A 27863-nucleotide genomic window follows, 5' to 3' on the forward strand; every position below is an offset into this window, starting at 1 on the left:
ATAGTTTCCTTGGTAACCGTAGAAAGAAGGGATTTTCTAGTTTGAGCAGCTAAGCTTTCCATGACAGGAGCAAAGCCAAGAATGACAACAACATGAACAGGGCATTGCTTTTAAGACCACCATCTTCTGAATGCCACTTTTCTCCCTCAGGAGTGATATCGCCATCAGTGGTGGCGAAGCTGATATTTCGGTGGGAGTCTTGGCATGGATTTTAAAAGCAAATTAGGCATGGACATAATGGAAACTAGTTTAATTGCTGTTGCTAGGAAACCTGGCATGTTCAAGTGGCACAGTCATGTCTTATTTTTGGTTGTTTATTGGCGTCACTTTCAATGTGAATAATGTTTGAATCAGCATATATGATGTTGGAGAGTCAGAGAATGTACTAAGTGATGATGTGGCACAAAAATGGAACGATTGTTTCCGAACAGGTTTCCAAAACTACGGCACCCATTTGGTATGTTCAAATTTTGAAGCTGCTGGTAGATGTTGCAACTACACCTTCTGACTCTACAAAGCGTCTTTCTCCTTTGCCAGCCATTCGAAAATATGTATTCTGACCATTTTTTCTCACGCACATTCTTTTAAAATAGAAGGTAAAATAAGATAAAATTATTAAAATTAAGTTCAAATTATTTATATTTTTATTAAAACATAATAATAATAATAATAATAATAATAATAATAATAATAGTTTATTTAATAATTGTTGTTGATAATATTAATATTACTGTTTTAAAAATTTTGTTTTAATAATAATTGTAATAATAGTTTATTATTATTATTATCAGTTTATTTAATAATTGTTGTTGATAATAATGATATTACTATTTACATATTTAAAATAAAAGTATTTTAAAAAATATTATGAATATTATTTTGTTTGATTTATATTTTAAATGTTTTATTTATACAGTACATGCAGGAAAAGATTGTTTGTTGAAAGATTATATAGGATAATAACAATAATAATAATACATTGTAGTAATAATAATACTTTTGTCATAATTGTTGTTGTTAATAATAATAACAACAGTAATGTTTATTTATTAATTATTGTTGTTGTTTTTATCATTTATTTTTATAAGCCAATTATAATTAAATCATAATAAAATGTTAAAGTAATGAATTTAAGCTGATTTACATCTCAGCTTGATATATAAAGTATTTTAAAAATATTATTATTATTAAGCCATTTATAAATCATAACAAAATTTTAGTTTGTAGAATGATTATATAGATAATAATAATAATAATAATCATAATAATACATTGTAGTAATAATAATACATTTGTACTAATTGTTGTTGTTGTTGTAATAATAATAATCATGACAATAATGTTTTTTATTAATTATTGTTGTTTTTTGATCATTTTATATTAAAATCCAATTATAATTAAATCATAATAAAATTTATATTAATAATAATAATAATAATAAATTGTAGTAATCATAATACATTTGTAAAAATTTTGTTGTTGTTGTTAATAACAACAGTAATGTTTATTTATTAATTGTTGTTGTTGTTTTTATCATTTATTACTATGAGCTAATTATAATTAAATCATTCTAAAATGTTAAAGTAATGAATTTAGTTTGATTTACATCTCAGGTCAATATTAGTTTTTTTGTTTGTTTGTTTTTTGTCTATGCAGGGAAAGACTGTTTCTGTTTGCCTTGTTTGTGAAGTTAAATGCTAAAACTGGGACGAGCTCATGGTTTTCGAACGTGACTCCAGGACACATGCAGAGCTCAGCTTCTCGGTTAGATGGTTTAGTCTCAGTCCTTGTTAGTTTTTCATTAGTTCTAGCTGTCTCGTCCTCTCTCGGCTGCACCAGGCTGCCTCAGACAAGGGCATTAGAGAGCGCTCTGGCTGCCATGCCTTTGTTCTTGGCATCTGGCGCAGTGGCATATGGACCTGTATCACGGGGGCCTGGCAGGACGGACGCCCCCAGCTCCTGTGCCCATACAAGATCCTCCATGCCCAGAAAATCTGCCACTTGGTGGAAAAAGATGTGTCGTAAAAGAGCTTTGTTTCCCTGAGCTTTAATGAGGACTTCAGGCTGGAAATATTTAGAGATTGTATTAAAATGTCTCAGCTTCATGGCCATATGTCATTTTAAAACAGCAGTTGATTTATTCATTTATATTTATGATAAAATCAACCACTCCTCAACAATGAGGTGTTAATGCATGTACCGTATGAGAAATACAGTAGTAACTGTCATATCTGCCTGAGCATAAAAATAACATTTTATAAATAAACTGATTTTTATTAAGTTAGACTTGGCACTTCAGTTATTGTTTATGTCTTAACAGCTCTAAAACTTGAAGGATACTATAATACAACTGAAAAACACTCAAGGTTCAACATGCACTTGAATTGTTTTCCCAGTGTGTGAGTATTCTCTTCACGATGGTCTCGAGAGATAAAAGAGCACTAGTTGGTAAACTTGTGGTTATAAAAAGCTTATCATTCTGACAAGCCTAGCAGTTGCCATGCCAACAACAGAGCTAAAGTGCCCACATCTCAATTCAGGAAGACATCAGATCTGAGAGGAACGTGACGAGGTCAGCTGCAGTGGCGGCCGATCCCTCATATCATCTTGTAATCAAAACAATATAGTCTGTGCATATAAATAATGGTGTCATTTTTTTTCTAATTACTGAAAAAATGGGATTTCATCCAGACATATGATTAGAAGAACTATATTCATATCTTCTAAAAATAGAAGTATCTGAATGCACAAGGCAGATGATAACCAGGCAACTGTAAACAGTCTATAGTTGGAAATAATGGTCTGTATTTTTTGTGAGAAGAAGCTGTTAAGTGGTGCCCAGTACACACAAAGTATTGAGATTTTTTTTCTTTCTTACTTTTACTTTTAGTTTATTCCAAAGAGCATAATTTTATTTTTTTTTAACTCGGAATAAAATAAAACATTAACATTTATTTATTTATTTATTTGTTTGTTTGTTTGTTCATTTATTTTCACCTTATAACTTTAAGCTATGCTTGCGTAATGTACAGTGTTATATAAATAAATAATATTAATATTATATTTTTAACATTTGTGTCTTTTTTCTACTGATATTTTATTTATTTATTAACTTTGTTTGTTTGTTTACTTGTTTATTTATTTATTATTTATTTACTTCTTTAATCCAAAGGAGCACAATTTATATATTTCAAACTTGGAATAAAATTTAAATAATAGTATCCACTTTATCACCTGTATATGCCTGTACTGCAACCTGTACTGTAATAAGCTACACTTGCATAATTTGTCTTTTTTCTGCTGATGTTTTATTTATTTATTAACTTTGTTTGTTTGTTTACTTGTTTATTTGTTTATTATTTATTTACTTATTTAATCCAAAGGAGCACAATTTATACATTTCAAACTGGGAATAAATTTAAAATTATGGTATCCACTTTATAGCCTGTATATGCCTGTACTGTAATAAGCTGTGCTTGCTTAATTTATTATATTAATAAATGTATAAATATATTTTTTACATTTCTGTCTTTTTATTTTTCTGCTGCTGTTTTATTCATTTATTTGTTTATTTACTTATTTATTTGTTTGTTTGTTTGTTTACTTATTTATTTCCTTACTTATTTAATCCAAAGGAGCACAATTTATATATTTCAAACTTGGAATAAAATTTAAATAATAGTATCCACTTTATCACCTGTATATGCCTGTACTGCAACCTGTACTGTAATAAGCTACACTTGCATAATTTATTATATTGATACATATATAAATATTATTTTCTAACATTTGTCTCTTTTTAATTTTTTAAATTTTTTTGCATTGTTCTTAACAACATAATGTCTTAAAGTCAAAGAAAAAAATTTAAGATGTGGCTTGGTTTAAATAAATGATAAGTGATTGTAATAATGCGAAAATAGCGGAGGGGAGGAGTATTATATTGATACATGTATAAATATTATTTTCTAACATTTGTGTCTTTTTAATTTTTTTAATTTTTTTTGCATTGTTCTTAACAACATAATGTCTTAAAGTCAAAGAAAAAAATGTAAGATGTGGCTTGGTTTAAATAAATGATAAGTGATTGTAATAATGCGAAAATAGCGGAGGGGAGGAGTTTAAAAAAATGATTGATGATGACAGCCAAAAGGTAAATAATTTCAGAGGCAAAGCTAGTTTTACATATTTATGAAAGATTACAATCACACATTTTAATTATTTTGAAGAATGCGCACGGATTATTCATGCACAAAAACATGCATGCATCAATGCACCAATTTGGATTTCAACCGTAACGGCTTTAATTTACTATTCCAAATTCAAATAATTAATAACCAAAACCTCAAACCAAACAATTTTTCTGTTTAATGAGACAGTCAGCTGTAAAACTGAGAAGGAGCTGGAGATGCCTCGCAGCCTGGAAAGCAGATTTGAGTGTAACCTGTGCAGGGTGGCACAGAATCAGGAACAGATGTTAAAATCATGGATGAGGGAATCCTGCCTCTCTCTCTTTAGAACTGTCAGCAAGAGCCAGACAAGATGGCGGAAGGAATCCCATGAGCAAAAATACAAAATGAAAAGAGACGGGGACACACATTGCCTACTCCACAAGTCAAGCTTTCACGGCTTTAATTTACTATTCCAAATTCAAATAATTAATAACCAAAACCTCAAACCAAACAATTTTTCTGTTTAATGAGACGGTCAGCTGTAAAACTGAGAAGGAGCTGGAGATGCCTCGCAGCCTGGAAAGCAGATTTGAGTGTAACCTGTGCAGGGTGGCATAGAATCAGGAACAGATGTTAAAATCATGGATGAGGGAATCCTGCCTCTCTCTCTTTAGAACTGTCAGCAAGAGCCAGACAAGATGGCGGAAGGAATCCCATGAGCAAAAATACAAAATGAAAAGAGACGGGGACACACATTGCCTACTCCACAAGTCAAGCTTTCACAGCTCTGACAGCTATCGGGTGTCCAAATAAACAAAATAGATTAACACACCCACACACCAGGCATAACCTATTGAAAGTTATCACCCAACTGTCAAAGCAGTGGAATATGAAACTGGAGGTGATAGCATGAAAGCTGATTGGTTTTGATTGAGTCAAAATAAACCTGGGGACCAACTGCTGTTTGGTGCACTCATGCCGAAACCGATTAACCACTGATACATAGACGTACAGACAGCTCGTACCTGACAGAAATATTTCCCTGTTTCTGTGTGTGTGAGAATATGTGTGCTCCTTTGAAAAAAATAAAAAAATAAAAATCACAAATGAAATCTTTATCTCAGTTGTTTCTCCCAGACAGCAACCCAGGCACTGTTCTCAGAGTGTTCTGGCGAGGCTCTTTCAAAGTTATAAACAAATGTCTTCCAGTAGCATTAATAGAATGTTTGTTCTTTGTTATCTGGTCTTTAACAAAACATTAGCACAAAAACATAATTTACACATTGTTCATATGTCTTTTATTTATTTATTTATGTGTGTGTGTGTGTGTGTGTGTGTGTGTGTGCGTGTGTGTGCGTGCATTTTAGTGTTTTTTTTAAACGTTATTACTATAGGAAAGAGGAACAAAAAAGGTGTTTATGAGTGAGTCACAGAATCATTCATTCAACCGAATTGTTCAAAAATGAGGATTTATTCAGCATCAAAACAGGTGACTGTTAAGATTCATTCATTCATTCATTCATTCCAAAGAAACGCAATTTATATATTTCAAACTAAATAGAATAATTGTATCCACCTTACAACCTCCTAAGCCAAGCTGTATTTGCATAATGTAATATATTAACAAATGTATTTGTAAAAGTGTTTTTAAACATTACTACTTGTTTCAGATGGTTCAGAGAACATTCAATAGTAATGTTCTCATAATGTTTGCAAAATTATAAAAATGTAACATTTGCTTGTAATATTTTCTTTGACGTTCACATAACCAAAAATGTAAAAAAAAATTAAAAAAAACTTTAGCTGTGTTTTAAACGTTCTGAGAACTTTGAAAAATAACATTTTCATAACTAATTGGGAATGTTAGCAAAATGTTCATATTTTTGTTAGCTGGGAACATGAGTAAACGGAGATTAAACTGATACGTTTAAAACCAAATTATAGGAGCTACAATTAAATTTGTATTTATTAAAGTCTGGTCATATTTACCATCGCTCAGCAAAATGTCGCCAGTGAAATCCAGTCATTTCAATAGGAATCAGCATTCTGTGTGAGCTGAGCTTACATCTTCTCTACTCTATTGACAATGGACCTTTTTTTTTTTTGCCTGTGAAATTTCACTGAAAAGTCACTTACTGTTTGTCAACAATTGTCTCACTTCTGATTTTTTTCAAGTGAAATTGTTTCACTTACGGAATTGCAGGAGAAACATCTGAGACACACTATGGAGCTATGGAAGAATGACATCTAGGCAACAAAATTCAATAGGCATATAGAGTGTAAGTTCCCTTTTTTTCCTTGTGTCCTTTTGCATTTGACAAACATAGACCCAACACCCCTGGAAATATTCATGCATGCAAGCATTCGTGTGTGCAAGCACAAACACACACACACACACACACACACACACAATTTACCAACCGGGTGAGATTGTGTTTGCCTTTACTGCACCTGTCAGGAAGGGTTAGATTAGTTCATGGTTCAGTTGGCAGGAATCAAATCGAACCCACATGCAGCTTTTAGAGAGCCAAGCAGGTGAGCAGGACATTTAGTCTTCCTGTGGCCTTTCAGACCAGCAGATAATGTCAAGCTGCTGTGGTCATTATAAAACAGTTCATAAAGAGTGTAATAAAACACTGACCTTATGGGGTATTTCATGGTTTGTGTGGTACAATATGTTAACATTTTTATCATACATCATTATATGGGAGATAAATATTTAAATAAACTGACAGATGAACAGATGAGAATTTTCAGATCAAGATGTTTCACGTTACGGCAAGGATAATTAATGTGCATAACAAAAAAAAATAGTGTGAGATTATTATGTCTATTAAGTTCCATAATATCACAATGCAAATTATAGTAGTCTTAAGATAGACTTCATTTTCTTTATGAAAAAAATGTATTTTTTATTGAGACATATTATTTACAGCCTTACACCACTAGCTGGCAGCAAGTGACCATTTTTGTAACTGAATCATTGACCAGTCAATCGATTCATTCATTAAAGTTTTTATTTAAGATTCAAGATTTTTATTTGGCACACAGTTACATACAGAATATAACTTAAAATCAGGAACCGATTCAGTAATGATACAAGTTACTGTCTTCAAGTGAGTCATTGAATTGTTCATTTAACTGATTCATTAAAAACGTCTCGGGTTACTTATGTAACCATGGTTCCCTGAGGGGAACGAGACACTGCGTCCTCTAGGGGTCGCTATGGCGAACGCCTCGTCGTGACCCGTGTCTGAAGCCTACATTGAAAAAACACCAACTTGTTGGCCGGCGACAGCCATGACGTCACTACCGCCGCGACTAGTACAAAATAGGCGCCGGTAGCGCACATCATTCACTTCTTCGTCTGAACCTTGCGTCCGAAGCATGGCAAGAAAGCTAGAGGACGCAGTGTCTCGTTCCCCTCAGGGAACCATGGTTACATAAGTAACCCGAGACGTTCCCTTTCGTGGAACTTCGAACTGCGTCCTCTAGGGGTCGCTATGGGGAACGGTTTACCCACGCCGCCATGCTGAGGGGAGTGCAAGCCAGAACCATGGCGAGCCACTAAGTACCAACTACACCATATCGCTATGGGAGTTGCCCCTGTCCTGGACTTAGACTGCTGTCAGTGACATTACTCCCTACGGCCAGAAGCCTAGGCTGCCAAGGGACATTACTAGAGCCTCACAGTGCGCAGGTCCCACTGGGACAAGATTGGTAGTCGAACCCAGGCTACCAGTAGTCTACCACGGGAATCAGTCTCTCGAGATTAACCTCTGGTGTAATGAGGGCGGCTGGCTCGGTGCCCAGAACTGCGGGACGGCAGGGGCAACCGTACCAGCTGTGCCAAAAGAAGCCTCCTCGGAGGTGGCGCCAGGGCCTAGAATCATGAAGGATTCCTTCCAGGGAATACGACCAAGAGCCTACTTATTGGATCAATTACTAGTCTTGGCCTGTCACTCAGGGCGACCTCACTTTGCAGCAGGACCTGTCTCAACAGCGGGTCACGACGAGGCGTTCCCCATAGCGACCCCTAGAGAACGCAGTTCGAAGTTCCACGAAAGGGAATCAACGATTCATTCAGCAACGAACTTAGTGACTGTATTTATGAATGAATCATCAATTTGTTCAAAACAATGCAGCCTTTCAGCAAGGAAACACTAGCCTACTGTTTGGTTCTGCTGTGGCTTTGTTTGGAGCTATTTTCAATGGTGGAGCAAAACAAAGTAACTTTAAATCATTTGCAGTGTTTAAAATGTAAGTCACCCAATTAAATGTGTAAAAGAAATATGACTTATTGCCGTGGCAAAACTGTGGACTACTAGATCGTGTCTGCGAAAATTAGCAGAGGAAAGCTAAATTATGTAAGCAAATTAATTTTAAAAAAAATACATGTAAATTGAACTGTTGCATAAAAGCAACATTAGACTCAAAAGAATGTAATCAGATACACTATACAGCATTACTGTACACAAAACTGTTGTTTTCAACCATGTAGAGTATGGTGTAAACAGCACACTTTTTAAAAACAATTTTTGCTTTGTTTTCCAGGTATACCCGAAGAGAACAGCAGAAAGCAGCTAGATCCTTCACATGCAGGCATGGAGCCAAATTACTGCAGGCATCAGCAGGACTCAGTTTAGTTAGCATTTCACAAAGTCTGACGTTCCTGTGATCTGAGATCAGTGACAGTGTGGCCAGATGTTGATTTGTGCATTCTGGCATTGTTCTAATTATAGCAGGTAAGATCTGAGACATGGAGACAATTAGCTGGTGGACCAAATGAATGGAGAACCAGCATAAATCTGGCAAAGCATGAAGAATTTATGAAACAATCCCCACTTACATAGTCTATTTATATCCAGCAGTGTTTGGAAAGACAGTGAACGCCAACGGGATCCTTCCTGTGAGAAAAAAAAAGTATGATTTGACTGGGTGGAAACATGTATGGCAGTGCACATTCAGTTTTATTCCTGGCCAAGATGAAAATAGATATTTCATCCTAAGAAAAAAATGGTAATGAGTCCATATGTTCATATGTGCACACTGGCCTGTTATTAAAACCACACATGGCTTGTTCTCATCATAAAGACAGCATATTTCTCCTGAAATGAATACACATCTGCAGCGCTGAGCTGGATGTTGTCAGCAGTCATCAGAGCAGGATATTGCATTCCGGGTGGCACCGGGCTGATAAGCATTATGATGAGGAGGGGGTGGATGTCATTCAGGAGCAAGGTGTGATGAATGACCTCCGTGTGTCTGATATGAGACCGACCCAGGGGGTCACATCCACCTCCGCATCTGCATCCATATCCGTATTTTCTTCCTGAGGTTTCCATCTGACATTATAGACATTAGCAGGGAACAGTCATTAGATGAGATGAGATGAGATAAACATTCAAAAGCATGATTACTAATGTATGATAAATTCAATCAATCAAGTTATAATAAGTCCAAGTTTCTGAGATTGAGCAGTTACTATATCCTTAAAGGAATAGCTCATCCAAAAATGTACCCACCCTAATGCCTTCGAAGATGAGTTTGTTCATTCATCTGAACAGATTTGGAGAAATGTAGCATTACATCACTTGCTCACCAATTGATCCTCTGCAGTGAATGGGTGCCGTCAGAATGAGACTCCAAATAGCTGATAAAAACATCACAATAATCCACAAGTAATCCACACCACTCTAGTCCAAATTTAAAACATAGCTTCTAGCCAAAATATAAGTCTATAATCCATAATAACGCTTCCTTCAGTGAAAAAGTCTCTCACATCAAAATCCACTGACATATTTGTTCTGAACTGTTTTGGACTGTTTTCCATTGTAAACTGTGCTTAATCTGTGCATGTTTCTCTCCTGATTCAGACAAGACAACTTTTTCACTGGAAAAAGCAATATTATGGATAGAGGACTCATAATTTACAAAGGTTTTTGCTTCACAAGATGTTAACTACTGATTGTGGATTGTTGTGATGTTTTTATCACCTGTTAGGACTCTCATTCTGACGGCACCCATTCACTGCAGCATCCATTGGTAAGCAAGTCATGTAATGGTAAATTTCTCCAAATCTGCTCTGTGAAAGCAATAAACACATCTACATCTTGGATGGCCAGAGGGTGAGAAAATTTTCACCGAATTAAAATTTTTGGGTGAACTTTTCCTTTAAAAACAACACATACATTTTCATTTACACAGTTTCGAAGGTGCTGCATAAGAGGAATGACCCTGGTAATCCAGAAAAACTGCCCAAGGCAGTTAGTACATACCGACATTTAATCAGTCAGCTAAAACAAAATGTACTGCAGTAACCAAAGAGCATTGGCTGTGTTTGTGCAACATCGGCTGATTACATCAAGACGTGGAAATTCTCTTTAAAAAAGAGAGGAAAAGTCTGTGTCAATGCATGTTTTGATACACTGTTTATTTATGTGTGCATGTGTGTCCTTTCATGCATGCATTATTTTTGTGCGTGCGTGTGCATGAGGATGTAAGGGCTTTCCAGAGATGTGGCCGAGGCAGACAGACCACTTTGCATCCCATTACTCATGCTGTGGAATGCTGCTCAGGTAATTGGGAGTAAAAGCAGAGAAAAAAAGCAAAGCCTTTTTAAGACAACGAGCACCTTTTTAAATTGACTGATTTGATTGCAAATTCAATATGACAAAGCCCCACTTTGCTGGCTTGTTTTGTAATTGCCCCAGGGAACTGCTCCAGAAAGAGAGAGGAGAGGCAACAGAAATGAACCAACCTTTAGCTTTACTTTCTCAAATGAATGAGGCAAAAGATACATATTGGCAGGGAAAACTTTGCTGTGTCATGCCGGTAAGGAAGCACATTGTGAAAAGTCGAAAAGAAGAATTGTCAAACGTTTTTAGATAATTAGTTGGCAAAGGTTGTGCAAGAGAGTTGCTTTATCACGGCAAATGAATTTACGGTTACAATTAAACTCTTGGCAGATGCATTTATTTACAAAACCATTTACTAGATAAATCGCATAGTTGCGCTAAAATCCTTTAAGCAGGTGGATAAAGTTTCCAATCTGGCAAGAACCTGTTTAGACAATCCCATTCAATCCATTTTCCAAACTGCGTGTCCTATGCTGGGTCAGGCAAATCTTGTTTTTAATACATAGAAATGTTAGGCAGTAGGGATTAGGAATCAAAAAACAGTTCTTATTCATTCCCGTTTTTTTTTACTAAATCAAAACTCTACAGCACAACCAGTGTAGTTCAAATCACAAACCATTCATTCACAATGAGTCTGTTATTTTTAGTGAATCAAACACTAAAGCTTTACTAATGAGACTTGCATAAATGGAGTTGACTGCTTGTTCATGCAGTTAAAGACATACATTATGCATTTTGTCAATTGTTGACAATTTTATGAAAAACGAATTAAACCACATTTTTGTGTTTGTTTAGAATTGTTTAATAGTTAAGGCTAATTATAGTTTTAAAAAAAACGAAAAAGTCATTAAAAGTTAGTGTAAACACACCCTTTGCAAGTTTATTATTAAAATCATTTGCCAGTTGAATTGAATTTTTTTTTTCTTAAAAGAATTGAGACTGATAAGGAACCAGAATCATTAAAAGGAATCAACACCAGAGTAATTTTTTACAATTCCCATTCCTCAGGCTTTTGCCGTAGGTGTTTGCAGTAACACTGTATTTTCCAAGGGATGCATTGGCACTGTTTACAATGGTATACTATTACAAGAATCCAATGTTACAGCAAACGTTTGGCATAAACTGCCAAATGCACCACAAATTAACAGCATGTTTTCTGCAAATTAATAGTTTTTGCAAGAATGATGAACAAGTGCAAATGCAGTCCTCACAGAAGTACAGTGTTTCAGCAAATTCTTGCCAAACATTGCCACAAATTAAATGCAATCTTAGATACAAATAAATAGATTTTTCAAGTTCTGATATCTAGGGATTTTGCTAGTTCTGATATCTAAATGGCTTACAAAAATAGAAAATGTGCTTTTGATTATTAGTGGTCAGTGATTCATGTTGCTCATAGCAAATTTCTAAGTGCTTTAATTGGTCCAGGCTTTTGTAATGTTTTCGAAAATGCACTAAAGGGTCATTTTTATGCCCACTGAGTGTGTGACTTGATTTTGATTTCTGTGTGGCTTATTCTGATGGGTCATTACAGCATTCCAGCCTAAAATGCACAATATAGTAACAGTCAAACATCTGCCAGCTACCCAAAATAACAAAAATAATGTTGTCAAAATAACAATTGTTTTGCTATACCATTAAGGTATGAAAATGCTATTTCTGAACGTTCTCTGAAAAAAAAATTATTGGATTTTCAAACGTTAATGGAACATTCCACTTTATGATTTTGCAAACATTGTGAATGTTACTTTTGAATGTTTTCTCAACATTCTGAAACAAGTAGTAACATTAAAAAAATGTCCAACTAAAATGCTTTAGAAGAAACATTTCATGAACAATGTATAAATTAAAAATAAAAAATTTTGTGCTAATGAATTGTTTGGCCATCCTTGAACCTCTGGCTCTTTTTCTTGACATATTTTTTCTTACATTTGTATTTTATGTGATTAATTTTAAAAAAAGACTTGTGAACATGTCTGGTTATTAAGAGCATTAGATAACTTCGCACAGTCTATTAATGTTGCTAGAAGGACATTTTTCATAACTTTGAGAGAATCTTGCCAGAACGTTAGCCTCAAAAAAGACAACTGTTTACTATAGTCCTAGTGTAAGGATGTTGTATAATGAATTTAAGAAAATGGCATCGAAACATATTGTTTTTTTATATAAAAGGAGAGGCTGTGTTATATATTGTGAATAGAATGTAAAAACAACACAATTCTCTCATTAGCTGATGCATTTCATATACTCCACTGATCACGTCACAAGCAAAATGTGTAAGGATTTCATTGTGCACGACACAACAATGACACAATCAGGTGCTGAGCATTTAGCTTTCACATGTTTGATGCCAAATGTGGTGTAATTCCAAAGCTTTTCCCTCCCGTCCACCCACTCGTTCCTTTCAGCCGTACCCCAGGCTCCGTGCCAAATGCAGGGGCGAGGATTGTCAGGACCTCTTTTTCTTCACAATTACTCGCCACTGCCACAGTCCCACTTTTCCTCTTTAACCTTTGTGTGGCACGATCAGATGGAAACTTGAAGCTGGTCTGTATCCAGAGACTGCAGAAATGAAGTGATATTGAAAGAAAGAGTTGATTTCAAATGAGGCCATTTGGCATCCAGAGAAAAACAACTGCAACAAAATGACTTGAAATAACTCCGAATATAAAATACATGGTTTTTCAAGGTGTTTGGAACCTTGGAGTAGGACGGATTGTTTTCTCTTGTGAAATTGACTTTGTAGAAGGTTTCTTTTGTAGCTTATGTTTCATAGCCTGACATTATGGTCCCAAAACAATCTTCATTTTGGCATAGACTTCCTTTTATTGTCTGTGAACTACTGCAGGTTTCTGCACGGATATATTGTGTGCAACACGTATCTAGATTTACACGATTATAATGAGCTGTCTCATTGGTTCTGAGATGAATAGAGATGCCCTCTGCATCCTAATGTGCATATTTTCCTATGCAAGAGAAGGATTATTGCATCCCAAACCACACTACTTTGAAAACAGCAACAAAAACATTGACTAGCAGTTAAAAAGGGCTATATTTGGATTTGAATTATTTATTCAATATTTCATCATATTAGAGGATTTTTTAATGTACTTTTTTCTATCAGTACCTGATCTAACCCTAAGCATATAGTAAGTACATGTAGTTAATTAATATTGCTCAGTACTTAAATGTATAATTACACTTTAACAAGGACACCTTAAAATAAAGTGTAACCAAACAATATTATGAAGCTGTGAGCTGTTGTATTAAGTAAATACAAGGAAAAACATTATTAAAAAATGTTGTTGTTGTTGTTGTGCAGGCTGTGCTGGTGCAGTTTTATGACAATTTTATAAAGCTTTTTGTTCAATATTATTATTTAATTTTCATTTATCATCATTTCAATTACTAAAAACAGTAACACTGTAAAAGTGAATGAATGAATTAATTATTGGAGTATGTTTTACAAGAAAATACAATTTCAGCGTGTTACTTGTGTTTCTTTGTAATTACTTGTGAATTTTACTAACAATTTCTGACTGATTTTTAAGTGTGTAATTGTTTTAGTTAACAATAACAGCATTCTGTCTTCATACAAATTCAGAAGTGTGCATCACCAATGATTTGCATATTTTTAGTATGTGGTACTAGTAGACATCGCATATTGGGATCCAATGACTCACCCATCTAATTTTAGGGCCACTGGCTGTGCAAAGACTGGGCTTACAACCTAATAACTTCTCAAAGCATGTCTATTTTTTAAACTTCTTATTATTCTGTTAAATCAGTGTCTCAGACACAGATCAAAATCTCAATTAAAGTGTTCAAAAAGAAATCTCAAAGCTCCTTCACTAATTCAACACCAGATTTGGCTTGCCAGATATGATGTGAAACCTCTTTTTTTCACGCATTTATTTTAATGGTGCACTTTGAAGTCGCAGCATATTGTTTTCATCTGAAACTCGTGTGCGATGACCGTCATGTGACATGTAGATGAGCGACCCCGCTGTTTGATGTTTGAATCAAATGTTGTGTGATATTTAAATGCTCAGCTCTCCGTGATTTCTCAGAGAAATGAGCGAGCGCTGGGCTGGACGTGGGTGGCACAATCACACTAAGGAGAATGCGTGGGTCCAGGGCTTATTCCAGGATCTGATCAGCGCGGCAGAGGGGCACGATTTTAATGAGCGATACTTTACTAACTGCCATTACAGAGGGACACATTATCACAAAGTCATGTTGAACACAGTCATACATCATTATTATGGGGCTGAGGCCTACAGCAAACATCCATCAGGCAGTGTGAGAGGTCAACAGGAAGAGGAAACATGCTCATGATGGTGACTAAACCTGTGCTGCGCTTCCATCACAGTCTGTTTGCTTCCAGCTTTTTCTTTTGAACATTTAAAAGGTACAATTTAGGTACTAATATGATACCAATATGCATATTTTAGGTTAAATGAGATACAAACTTGAAAGCTTTTTATACCTTTTTCCTGAAAGTGAAGGGAAATAAATCACACATGATAAATAAAGTGCTCAGGATCCCAAGGAACGTTCTCAGAGTTTGGAATGTTCTGGCAAGGTTCTCGCAAAGTTATAAACAAACACTCTTCCAATAACATTAATAGAATGTTTGTTAAAAGTTCTGTGGTTTTTAATAATGTTCTCAAAACATTAGCACAAAATAATTATTTATACATCGTTCCTGGAATATTTTTTGGAATGTTAGATGTTCACCTAACGTTTTTGTAAACTTATTGGGAACGTTTGCAAAACGTTATTCCCAAATTTGCTTAAAGGAATAGTTCACCCAAATATGAAAATGTTATCATCATTTACTCACCTCACGTCATTCCAAATCTGTATATATTTTCTTTCTTATGTTGAACACAAAATAAGATATTTTGGAGAACCAAATCGTTGTTGGTCCCCATTGAGAAATACTATAGAAGTCAATGGGGAACATCAACTGTTTGATTACCAGCATTCTTCAAAATATCTTTTATGTTCAACATAAGAAAGAAACTCATATAGGTTTGGAACGACATAAATGATGACAAATTTTTATTTTTGGGTGAACTATCCCTTTAAATTCAGTGCTGAAATCTTTTATGCCTCATTTCATTAACTTGACAAGCCAATATATCTAAAACAAGCAGTGTTTTTAAATGCAGATCTAAAATGCAGATTAATTTATTGTTTCTCGTACTCTCGCACCAAATAAACATGCAAAATGCTTAATGCATACTTCTAAATTCATATATATATATATACATACATTAAACACTCCATGATTAATTCACACGTGCATATAAACACTCCAAAGGGCAATTTCACATAACTACGCTCACAGCTGCAAACACTTTTCAAAGCTAACATGAGTAGTGTTCTATAAATATCCTTCATAACGGCATCTGATCATGAAATAAAATAGAGTTTGGTCCTCAGCATTGATGTTGAGAAACTGACAGGTGCAAACACAAAGAAAGCCAGAGAAAGGCCTGACAATGATAAATATCAACCAGCGGCAGTCAGCCATCAGAACCAGGAAAGCATCTCTCATTTGATTTCTTACTGAAGCAATATTCAGAGGGACCTACTCACTATGAGTGGGCTGTTATGTTGCCATGGTAATGATTTTCCTCCCACTTATTCCGGCTGCATAATACATTGTGTTTACGGTGACACCTTGTGGGAAACAAGGGCAACTACGCTCAATCATCAGCTGTAAGAAAAGAAATGAAAGTTTTGTTTTAGAGTGTGTGTGTGTGTGTGTGTGTGTGTGTGTGTGTGTATAGACATGTATTTATATTTATTTAATTAATGATTAAATATAAGTAATAATTATTATTATTATTATATTATATTCTATTCTAATGGAATTCAAGCTGCTGTTTTGTCAATCAGAATATTGTAAGTTCTTGTTTGAGCTTTTGAAAATGAATCATTCACATTATGCCACAAATCAGATGAAATAAAACTGAATCAAATTTTATTTCATGAAGTATTGAGAGAATTTTGGAATGACATCAGAAGAGTTAATTTATTATTTTATCATTAAGTATTTTGCACACATATGCATATATCACTTTTCAAACTACATTCTTTTAAACAAATGATCTTTTCCTGTTTATTATTATTATTATTATTATTATTAAATTTTACTGACATATATATTAATGTATAAATGTGATATAAATGTTAGGACAAAACATTCTTAAAGTAATGTTAATGGAGTGTTCTTATAACTATTAATATTTGACATATGTTCTTATAACACTGAGAGAAAATATTCTGAGATCAGCATTCTCAGAAAGTCTTTAGAATATTTTTACTTGATGAACGTTTTCATGATGTTAAGAGAAACGTTCTTCTTGGAATATTAAAAAACATGGTAAAATAACATGTTCTGGGTGAAAACAAAATTAGTAGCCTATAATGTTGTAAGAAACACTTTAGTCACCTATAAATAATGTTCTAATCATGACAAGTAAAATGGAAATTTTATCGTTTTAGTATAGGTCTATTAAAAATACACAATCAAACAACCTTTTATTTTGGGTAGGCTATAAAAAAAAAAGTTAGTAGAACATTGTACGAAACATTTTAGGAACTAAATAGCGTTTAAATAATGTTCTAATCACGATAAGAAAACTGGACATTTTAACATTCTTAGGAATTGTTAGAAGCAAAAATAAATATGTTCCTGAAACATTTGAGTGCAGATTTGAATATAAAATGCACTGGTACTAAACTACATTTCCCATAATTCCAAGTTCTTGCTCCGATAACAACGCTTGCCTTGATGACGTTGTTGCCAACATGGCGGCTCACAGTAGTTGTCACACTGGAGGAGAACACAGCCTAGTGGAGACTTGACTGTTTCTAAACACTGAATATATGCTTTCAATGAGGATTTTAGTCCTCAAATCTTTTTTTCGATGGGAAGATATGTTCCATATGCAGTTTGAAGCCACAATATTTTTTCTTTATTCAGGAATAACATGTTAGTGAGCTGATAGAGATGATGTCTCTGTTTAGATCCCACGGGCTCTTTCTGCCCTTTATCAAACGCTTTCCTGATATTAAAATATGCCGCGTTAAACGCAGATCTCAGGGCTGCATGACCACATGTACAGTGATCAGACACAGATGGATGAAAAGCTCTTGCTGGAGCATCAGTGCTGTCAGAGAATTCAGCTCTAATGCATCTGAGAAGGTAAATTCTATTGCTTTGACTTGTTTTTTGCTGTAAGCAAAATCCTATATAACCTATATATTAACCTAATTTGATTTTACAGTAGTGACTATGGCATTTTGGTGGAAACTCCTTAGTTATTCATTCTCTGATTTCTATAGATAATAATGGTTTTATAATAACATATGTGCTTGTTGCTGCTGGATACTGAATCTGAGTCCTTTGCTTTTTCAGGAGAGTCTCGACATGTCAAAGTTTCCAGTGGAGAGAATTCGAAATTTCAGCATTATTGCTCATATTGATCATGGCAAGAGCACTTTAGCTGACAGATTTCTGGAGATCACAGGTGTTTCTCTATTTCTCTTTCCTGTGAATTATGTGAGTTTTGAAAAATTGCTGTTCATAATCTCTTTATTTCGTTGGGGTTTTGTGTATGAGCAGGTGCCATTGCAAAGACAGCGAGTAACAAGCAGGTGCTGGATAAACTGCAGGTGGAGAGAGAAAGAGGAAGCACTGTTAAAGCTCAGACTGCATCTCTCTTTTACCAGCATGATGGACAGACATATCTGCTCAATCTCATCGACACACCTGTGAGGACAATGATTTGAACATTACTGTTAGTGAACTAATCTGTATTATTTACTATAATTTGAGAGATTGCAATATTTTATTTTTAGGGCCATGTTGACTTCAGCTATGAAGTTTCACGGTCCATATCCGCTTGCCAAGGAGTTCTGCTCATTGTAGATGCAAATCAGGTAAAGCATTTTATAAATGACACATTCTGCTTATTAAATGAGTAACAGAAGATTAACAGAGTTAAGCATAGTAGTGAAGGTTCTTTAGTTTTTTTATTCTAAACCTGCTACAGTTTGTTTTTATGCACATACCAATGTTATTTTTTGTATTATTTATATGCTATTATAGTATTTATTAATATTTTAAATGTTTTTAAATATATGTTCAGTTTACTTTTTATCTTAGCTTAAGTTTGAGTAATTATGTCATGTTTTTGTCTTTTTTTTATACATTTTTGGGAGTGTTCGAAGCTGTTTCTATTATTTTTTATATCAGTTTTAGTAATTTTCATGCTCTCTCTGCTTTAACGTAAGCTTATTTTATTTCAGTTTCTGTCACCATTGTGACACTTCTCATTTTTGTTTAAGTTTATTGTTTAAGTTTTGTGTAATATTTACATGAGCTTTTTTTCAGCTTTTTCAATAAAGAAAATAATTTATAATAGTTGTACTTAAAAACAGCACAAACATAACAGCATAAATACTCTATCACTACTAAAAACTTTAGCCTTTTATAATTGCATTAAAAGAAAAATAACCAATTACATGTTTGTTTCTATAATTCAAAGGGAATTCAAGCGCAAACAGTTGCCAATTTCTACCTGGCATTTGAGGCTCAACTGACAATCATCCCTGTGATAAACAAGGTAGATATTACAGAGAGAATTTATGATCTTTCCTTTAAATGCAGTAAACATTTTATATATGCAAGTTAAAAACACAGTGTTTCATCCCAGTGCATTTCTATAAATTATAGAAATATCTTCATTTCCAACTCAAGTTGAATACAGAGGCAGGACACAATACAGAAGATTTAGGAAAACTTTTTTTTTTAATTCTAATACCTGAATTGTTTTGATCTTGTGGTCGGTCCAAATACAACTTTGTGGACCTTTATTTAATTTGCTTTCATCCAAATGCTTTGTTACAGTTCTCTAGTATGTTTTGAGCTTGTTGCATAACTTATAAGATATTATTACGTTCATTATGATGATATATCACTACATTTGATCTAGTAATGAGTCAATTGTCATTGTCACTGATTGTTTTTTTATGCAGTAAACATTTTATATATGCAAGTTAAAAACACACAGTTTCATCCCAGTGCATTTCTATAAATTATAGAAATATCTTCATTTCCAACTCAAGTTGAATACAGAGGCAGGACACAATGCAGAAGATTTAGTAAAACTTTTTTTTTTAATTCTAATACCTGAATTGTTTTGATCTTGTGGTCGGTCCAAATACAACTGTGTGGACCTTTATTTAATTTGCTTTCATCCAAATGCTTTGTTACAGTTCTCTAGTATGTTTTGAGCTTGTTGCATAACTTATAAGATATTATTACGTTCATTATGATGATATATCACTACATTTGATCTAGTAATGAGTCAATTGTCATTTTAATAGTCACTGATTGTTTTTTTATATTTTCAGACTGACTTTTTAGCTGTTGCTCATCTGAATTGTCAACATTGGCATTTTAGCGTGTGTGTGTGTTTAATTGTCAGATTGATTTGAAAAATGCTGATCCAGAGCGAGTTGAAAAACAGATTGAAAAAGTGTTTGATATTCCAAAGGACGAGTGTATCAGGGTGAGCTCTATTTAAACATCACTCATGTTTTTTGTTTGTTTGTTTTTTATACAAATGTTATGCCATTTATATTTTACCTTGGCTTGGGATTGTTTTCTGTAGATCTCTGCAAAATTGGGCACAAACGTGGACCAAGTTCTCCAAGAAGTGGTGAAAAGGATTCCTCAGTGAGTATCATAAGCTGATTCACTTTTCTCCACAAGAGGTCACTGTGAGAGTGTAAGAGCAGCACATACTATGTGGGTGGGATTCGATTGATTGTATTTGACCATCTTTGTATTCATAAGATTGTATCAGACTAAAGGAACACAATGATCCCCAAATCCCAGATTGCATCTTTCTAAACAGGATTATGAACAGGGAGAGGCCTTCGACAATGAATCATACGTAACAGTTCACACAATATAGAGACATGTAGAAAATATTTAGAATCAATTGATGTGTGATGTCAGAAAGAACAGAAGGTTCTATGAGACAGATGTTATCAGAGCAAGAACAGTATTAGTTACAGACATCTCACAAAACCTGTCAAGAATTCACTACAAAAGACAAAAACAAACTTTTTGTTATATATTTGTTAATTTATATATTTGAAGAAATGGAGCCTGTTTTTGTAATATATAGAGCTTATAAATTTGCAAAATATAAAATTGCATTGGGAAATTATTTGCAAAACAGTTAAGCACATATATTTCCTCCAAAACAGTAATGCATAAAATACATTTAAAGATTTTGGGTCAGTAATTTGTTTAAGTCTAATGCTCAGTAATATTGTGAAATATTATTACAATTTAAAATAACTGTTTTCTATGTAAACATATAGTGAAATGTAATTTATTCCTGTGATGCAAAACATGTTTTCCAGCATCGTTACTCCAGTCTTTAGTCACATGATCCTTCACAAATCATTCGAATATGCTGATTTGCTGCTCAAGAAACATTTCTTCTTATTATTATTAACATTGCAAACAGTTCAGCTGCTTAATATTTTTGTGGAAACTTAATAATCATTTGAATTAAAATAATATTTGCTACTGTACAGTTAAAATGACTTTTTCATGTGAATATTTACAAACTACCTTTGATCATGAAGATGGGAATGAATCAGGAAGTTGCATTTTGGTAAATCAACATCATCATGTGCTTTCCCAAAAAACCTGCTCGTCTACATTCTTCATCATCTCACATTTCCTCCATAATGTGTTTTTTTTTTATTGCTTCTTTCATAACTTCTTCCTTTTAAGTACTATGTGTTGGCATTGTACCTGAGGGACAGTTTTCAAATGTATAAATAAGGCATTTCATTCTCTAAAAAGTCCCACAAGAAATGGGTTTGTTTACATACATGTCTGTACATGTAATTAATCCGTTTTTCCTCTCTGTTTCAGTCCGACAGCGAGAGTGGAAGATCCATTTAAAGCACTTGTCTTTGACTCCACCTTCGACCATTACAGAGGAGTAGTGGCCAACATCGCTCTGTTTGGTGGACATGTGTCCAGAGGAGACAAGATCGTCTCTGCCCACCTGGGAAAGCCATATGAGGTCAATGAGCTGGGCCTTCTGAGACCCTGACGAACACCCAACAGAAACACTGTGAGAATCTCACATACACTGACCAGCCGCACTAACAGACCTCACAAGAAAACAAAAAGCAGATAAATAAATAAATCAGTCAGTCCTAAACAGTTTTTGTATGAAGATACCAATTTCAAAGGCACCACATCTAAAGATGTAGAACAAAATCAAGTAATCTTAAGAAAAGAGTTTTCAGCCTTTACAACCCAGCCCACCCAGAGACTCCAGTATAAAGTTGTATTTCTTTATTATAAGTAAGCTTTCCGTTATCTTTTCACATTTTTATATAGAATTGTTTACATTTAATGAAATACAATTTTATAATTATTTAATGGTTATTTTGGTTGGATACAATTCATTTAAGAAAATTGTTCCAATTCCAAAACTCTGAGATTGCACTGGAATTTAAATTTTAAACCTAAGAATGAGTTTCATGATTTTAAAAAAGAACATTGAATATTATAAAAATCTGAATCTAAAAACATGAATTAAAAGTAAAAATATTAAAGATTCATAGATCCCTGATTAATTCTTGTTTTCAAATTAAAGAAAATTGTTTTTAGGGGTCCAAAACTCTGAGATTGCACTGAAATTTAGGATTTAAAATGTAATATTAAACCTAAAAATATAGAGTTTTACAATTTTGAAAAAAATAACATTGAAGATCATGATTAAGTTAAAGAAAATGAACTGTGAAATAAAAATAATAAAACTTCACAGACCCCTGATTAATGTTTTTTTTTTTTTTGTTTTTTAAATAAGAAAAATTTTTGAGGGACCCAAAACTCTGCAAATTTAGGACTGACATGTAAAACTTAGAATCCTAAAAAAAAAAAAAGTAAAAATATTAAAGATTCATAGATCCCTGATTAATTCTTGTTTTCAAATTAAAGAAAATTGTTTTTAGGGGTCCAAAACTCTGAGATTGCACTGAAATTTAGGATTTAAAATGTAATATTAAACCTAAAAATATAGAGTTTTACAATTTTGAAAAAAATAACATTGAAGATCATGATTAAGTTAAAGAAAATGAACTGTGAAATAAAAATAATAAAACTTCACAGACCCCTGATTAATGTGTTTTTTTGTTTGTTTTTTAAATAAGAAAAATTTTTGAGGGACCCAAAACTCTGCAAATTTAGGACTGACATGTAAAACTTAGAATCCTAAAAAAAAAAATGAAAAATGAACATTAAAGAATATGAATAAGATGTTAAAGAAAAGGAAAAATAAAATAAAAAAGACCCCTGATTGAAAGAGAAATAATTAAGAAATTATTGAAACTCCATATACACCCTAAGAAGGAAGCATTTTTCAGGTTTCAGACAGTCTCTGTCGGTTGCACTAATTTAACCTTTGACCTTTTGCATTTTGACATTCTTGCCCTCAGGTATGCAGGGCAGGTGGGTTACGTGATCGCAGGGTGAAAGAAGTGAAGGAGGCTCAGATTGGAGACACACTTTACCTCCAAAAACAGCCTGTGGAGCCGCTGCCGGGGTTCAAACCGGCTAAAGCCATGGTCTTTGCAGGTGTGTTTCTAAAACCGTCCTGATGTTTGTGCTAAACTGTGTAAACCAACGTTTAAGGGGTAGGTTTACAGTGCTGTAAATCTGAAATTGTGTGACACTTTCAGGCATGTATCCCATGGACCAGTCAGAATACACAGCCCTGCGCAGCGCTGTGGAGAAACTGACGCTAAACGACTCCAACGTGACGGTTCAAAGGGACAGCAGTTTAGCTCTGGGGGCTGAATGGAGGTACACACACACACACACACACACACAAACAGACAAATCAGTGTGAGCTTAAACTGTTGTTTTAAGTTCAGTCGCTGAGTCGAGCAGGTATTCTTTCACTTTTTAAATATTTAAAAAGGTTAATTTCTCTATGTCTCAGGCTGGGATTTCTGGGCTTGCTGCATATGGAGGTGTTTAACCAGCATTTAGAGCAGGAGTACAATGCATCTGTCATAGTAACAGCTCTGACAGTACCGTACAAGGCTGTGCTAGCATCTGTCAAGCTCATAAAGGTAGGACTCATTGTCACAATGTGCTAAAAACCACCCAGAACACCATAGCAACATGGTATATACTATATACCATGACAACTGCCTAGAAACATGCTAAAAACTACTCGGAACACCTTAGGAACTGAATAGCAACATGCTAAAAACTAGCTGGAATATCTTAGAAATTGCATGAGAATGTGTTAAAAACTACCCAGAATACCTTAGCAGTAATATAGCAATGCCCGGGCATTGTGCTGGTGAGTTTTGCACATGCAACCTCCTTTTTCTTCAGTCTTGTTAACTGTGTGCAGATGGTATGCAGAGATTTATAAGAATGAATGGATGAATGAACAGCAGTTAGCGATAAGCAGTTTTTGATTTGTAGGAACACGGTGAAGAAGTGATCACCATCATCAATCCTGCTCAGTTCCCTGATAAGTCACAGGTCGTGGAGTATCTGGAACCCATGGTGATGGGAACCATCATCGCTCCGGACGACTTCACTGGGAAGATCATGACCCTGTGTCAGGTGAGATTAGGTCGATCACCTTTCACATTGACTGCAGTTTAGTTTAGTTTAGTTTACTCAATCTAAGTAAAAACTAAGCAAAGTAATAATCATGGTCTCTCCTAATTCGAAGAAAAAGAGTGACAAAAATCAGTGACAACAGCTTAATTTGCCTCCCAATTTCTGTTAAAGCATATTTTGAGTCTTGCTTTTGTAGTGAATCACAATGCAATTCTCTGCCTTGTTGAAGAGCCGCAGGGCCATTCAGAAGAATATGTTCTACATCGATGACCATCGGGTGATGATGAAGTATATTTTCCCTCTGAACGAAATTGTAGTGGACTTTTACGACCAGCTGAAATCCATGTCATCAGGATACGCCAGGTGAGCTCGTTGTGAAAGAATGATTTAGTGCTTATATTAGTAATAAGACTTTTATATAGCACATTTCAGAAACTCAAGGTCGCTTTACAAATACATAAAACCAATACATAATCCAAGCAGTACTAACAATACAGAGGCAAAACAAAACAGAGACAAATAAAAGTGTGAGATGTGTTCGGAAACATTAGAAAAAGATTGTAAATAAGTGAGGTTTCGGTTGTGTTTTGATATCTGGATAGATATGTCACTTTGAGTTTCTGGATGAGCTGGATGTCACTTCTGTGAATTTGTTTTCCTGTTGTCCATAGCTTTGATTACGAGGGTGCTGGTTATGAGGCCGCTGATCTGATTAAGATGGACTTCCTCCTCAATGGGCGGCCAGTGGAAGAACTTGCCATTATCGTTCATAAGCAAGTCTTGATCTTTCATGATACAGTTACAGTTTTTCTTATATTTCAAGAGGTATTTCTAAGTTATTTGATAACTTAAAGGCAATTAAATACCCAAATCCCTTAAAAATGTGAATATGGCTATAAAGATCAACAGCTGTGGTTAGTTTTTTTTTTCTGAAAAACACAACTGCAGCTGTGTAGTTTGTGTATGATTTGAGCTGGAAATTGGCAGCATCTCGATATCATCTTCCATGTTTGTGATGTGATTGCTAAAAAAAATGACACAAGCTCTGATTCGTCCTTGTGTTCAGAGACAGTGCGTACAGTGCGGGTAAAGCCATATGTGAGAGACTGAAGGAGTCCATCCCCAGACAGATGTTTGAGATCGCAGTGCAAGCAGCCATCGGCAGCAAGATCATCGCTCGAGAAACGTAAGTGTGGATGTGTTGTATTGTGCATGTTACTAAGATAATAACTTGAAACCTAAAGAAATAGTTCACCCAAAAATAAAAATTTGCTTAAAAATTGTCACCCTCAGGCCATCCAAGATGTAGATGAGTTTGTTTTTAATCAGAACAGATTTTGAGAAATTTAGCATTATATCACTTGCTCACCAATGGATCCTCTGCAGTGAATGGGTGCCATCAGAATGAGAGTCCAAACATCTGATAAAAGCATCACAATTACAGCAGTAATTAACATCTTGTGAAGTTGTGTGTTTGTAAAGAAAACAAATCTATTATTAAGCAGTTTTAGCTTCAAACCTTTGCTTCCATCTAAAATATTCCATCTGAAAGCGTCCATAATCCACCTTCCATCTAAAAAAGTCCATAATCCATAATCAGAACAGATTTGGAGAAATTTAGCATTATATCACTTGCTCACCAATGGATCCTCTGCAGTGAATGGGTGCCATCAGAATGAGAGTCCAAACATCTGATAAAAGCATCACAATTACAGCAGTAATTAACATCTTGTGAAGTTGTGTGTTTGTAAAGAAAACAAATCTATTATTAAGCAGTTTTAGCTTCAAACCTTTGCTTCCATCTAAAATATTCCATCTGAAAGCGTCCATAATCCACCTTCCATCTAAAAAAGTCCATAATCCATAATACTGCTTTCTCAAGTGAAAAAGCTACCTTGTCTGAATCAGGAGAGAAATCTGCACAGATCAAGCATCATTTACAAGCATAAACAGTTCTAAACAAAAATGTTGGTGGATTTTGATTAACTTTTTCACTGGAGGACGCGTGATTATGGATTGTGGACTATGCACTTCTTTATTTTGACCAGAAGAGATGGTTTAAAAGTGGATTTAACACCTTAATAATGGATTTGTTTCTTACAAATATGCATACTTCAAAAGACGTTAAATGATGGACTGTGGTTGTGTGGATTATTGCCATGTTTTTATCAGCTGTTTGGACTCTCATTCTGACGGCACCCATTCACTGCAGAGGATCCATTGCTGAGCAAGTCATGTAATGGTAAATTTCTCCAAATCTGTTTTGATGAAGAATCAAACTCATCTACATCATGAATGGCCTTGAGGGTGAGTAAATTTGAAGCAAATTTTCATTTTTGGATAAACTACTCCTTTAATATTCCTTAACTTTGTTTCTCTCTTTTAGAATAAAAGCATATCGAAAGAATGTTCTAGCAAAATGTGTGAGTACCTCTTCTCATATTGAAAAATGTTTCTTCTACTTTTTTGATTAGCTGCTGATTCTTGGTCACATCTGTCTTTCCTAGTACGGTGGTGACATTACACGAAAAATGAAGCTGTTAAAGAAGCAGGCTGAAGGAAAAAAGAAATTGCGCCGCATTGGAAACATTGACGTCCCAAAAGACGCTTTCATCAACGTTCTTAAACGGAAGTAGTTCCCTCAGGAACATTATCATAACAGACATCAAAGCCTGGGGTTGATTTGTGAATAGGAACATGCCAATGTACAGTATGATGATTGATTTAGAAATGCTATTAAAGTTCATATAACTAAGTGATGTTGTTCTGGGAACTTAAAGCAGGTTTGATGAATTAATCTTCATTATGCTGAAACAACATCGCAGTTCTCTCAGGAGCGGATTCAGAGACTGCAAGCTAAGAGTTTTCATTGGAAACGTTTAGACTGAGTGGATGCAGAAGTATTTGGCAGCGCTGTTTTCCTTTAAACACGTTTATTTCATTTCCATCAAGCTGCAGTGGTTGTGGATGTAAGGCTGAAAGCAGTCTGGGACATTTTCTGAAACATTGAGTGTTTGAGTTTTTGCAACTATAAGCAGAAATCGGGCTATTCTGACAAGACTATTGCATGTCAATGTCTTATTCCATCCCATAATTAAAAACATATAAGGATTTTTACTGTGCATATAGATAATTAACCCTGTTTTTATTACAGTTCCCTGCAAACATGTCCCTGCGGGGCCCATGCTGGCTTTTTGCGGGCTAGGGCCAGCCCACACCAAACCTAAACAGGCCCAGTGCGGGCTTAGGTGTAACAGGCACGAGCCTATTAATACGAATTTTGTGGGCAGTTTTCTTCCTTACCACTAGGGGTGCTAGGGTGTTTTAGGTTTCCTTAAGTAAAGCCATGTG

General features: G+C 34.6%; 1 pseudogene; it reads left to right on the forward strand.

The window, feature by feature from the left end:
• Positions 1-17826: 17826 nt before the first annotated feature.
• Positions 17827-27639, forward strand: LOC107716026 (translation factor GUF1, mitochondrial-like; annotated as a pseudogene).
• The last annotated feature ends 224 nt before the right edge of the window (positions 27640-27863 follow it).

Source organism: Sinocyclocheilus rhinocerous, unplaced genomic scaffold (assembly GCF_001515625.1).
Source record: "Sinocyclocheilus rhinocerous isolate Xijiao unplaced genomic scaffold, SAMN03320098_v1.1 scaffold720, whole genome shotgun sequence".
NCBI classification, from domain to species: Eukaryota; Metazoa; Chordata; class Actinopteri; order Cypriniformes; family Cyprinidae; genus Sinocyclocheilus; species Sinocyclocheilus rhinocerous.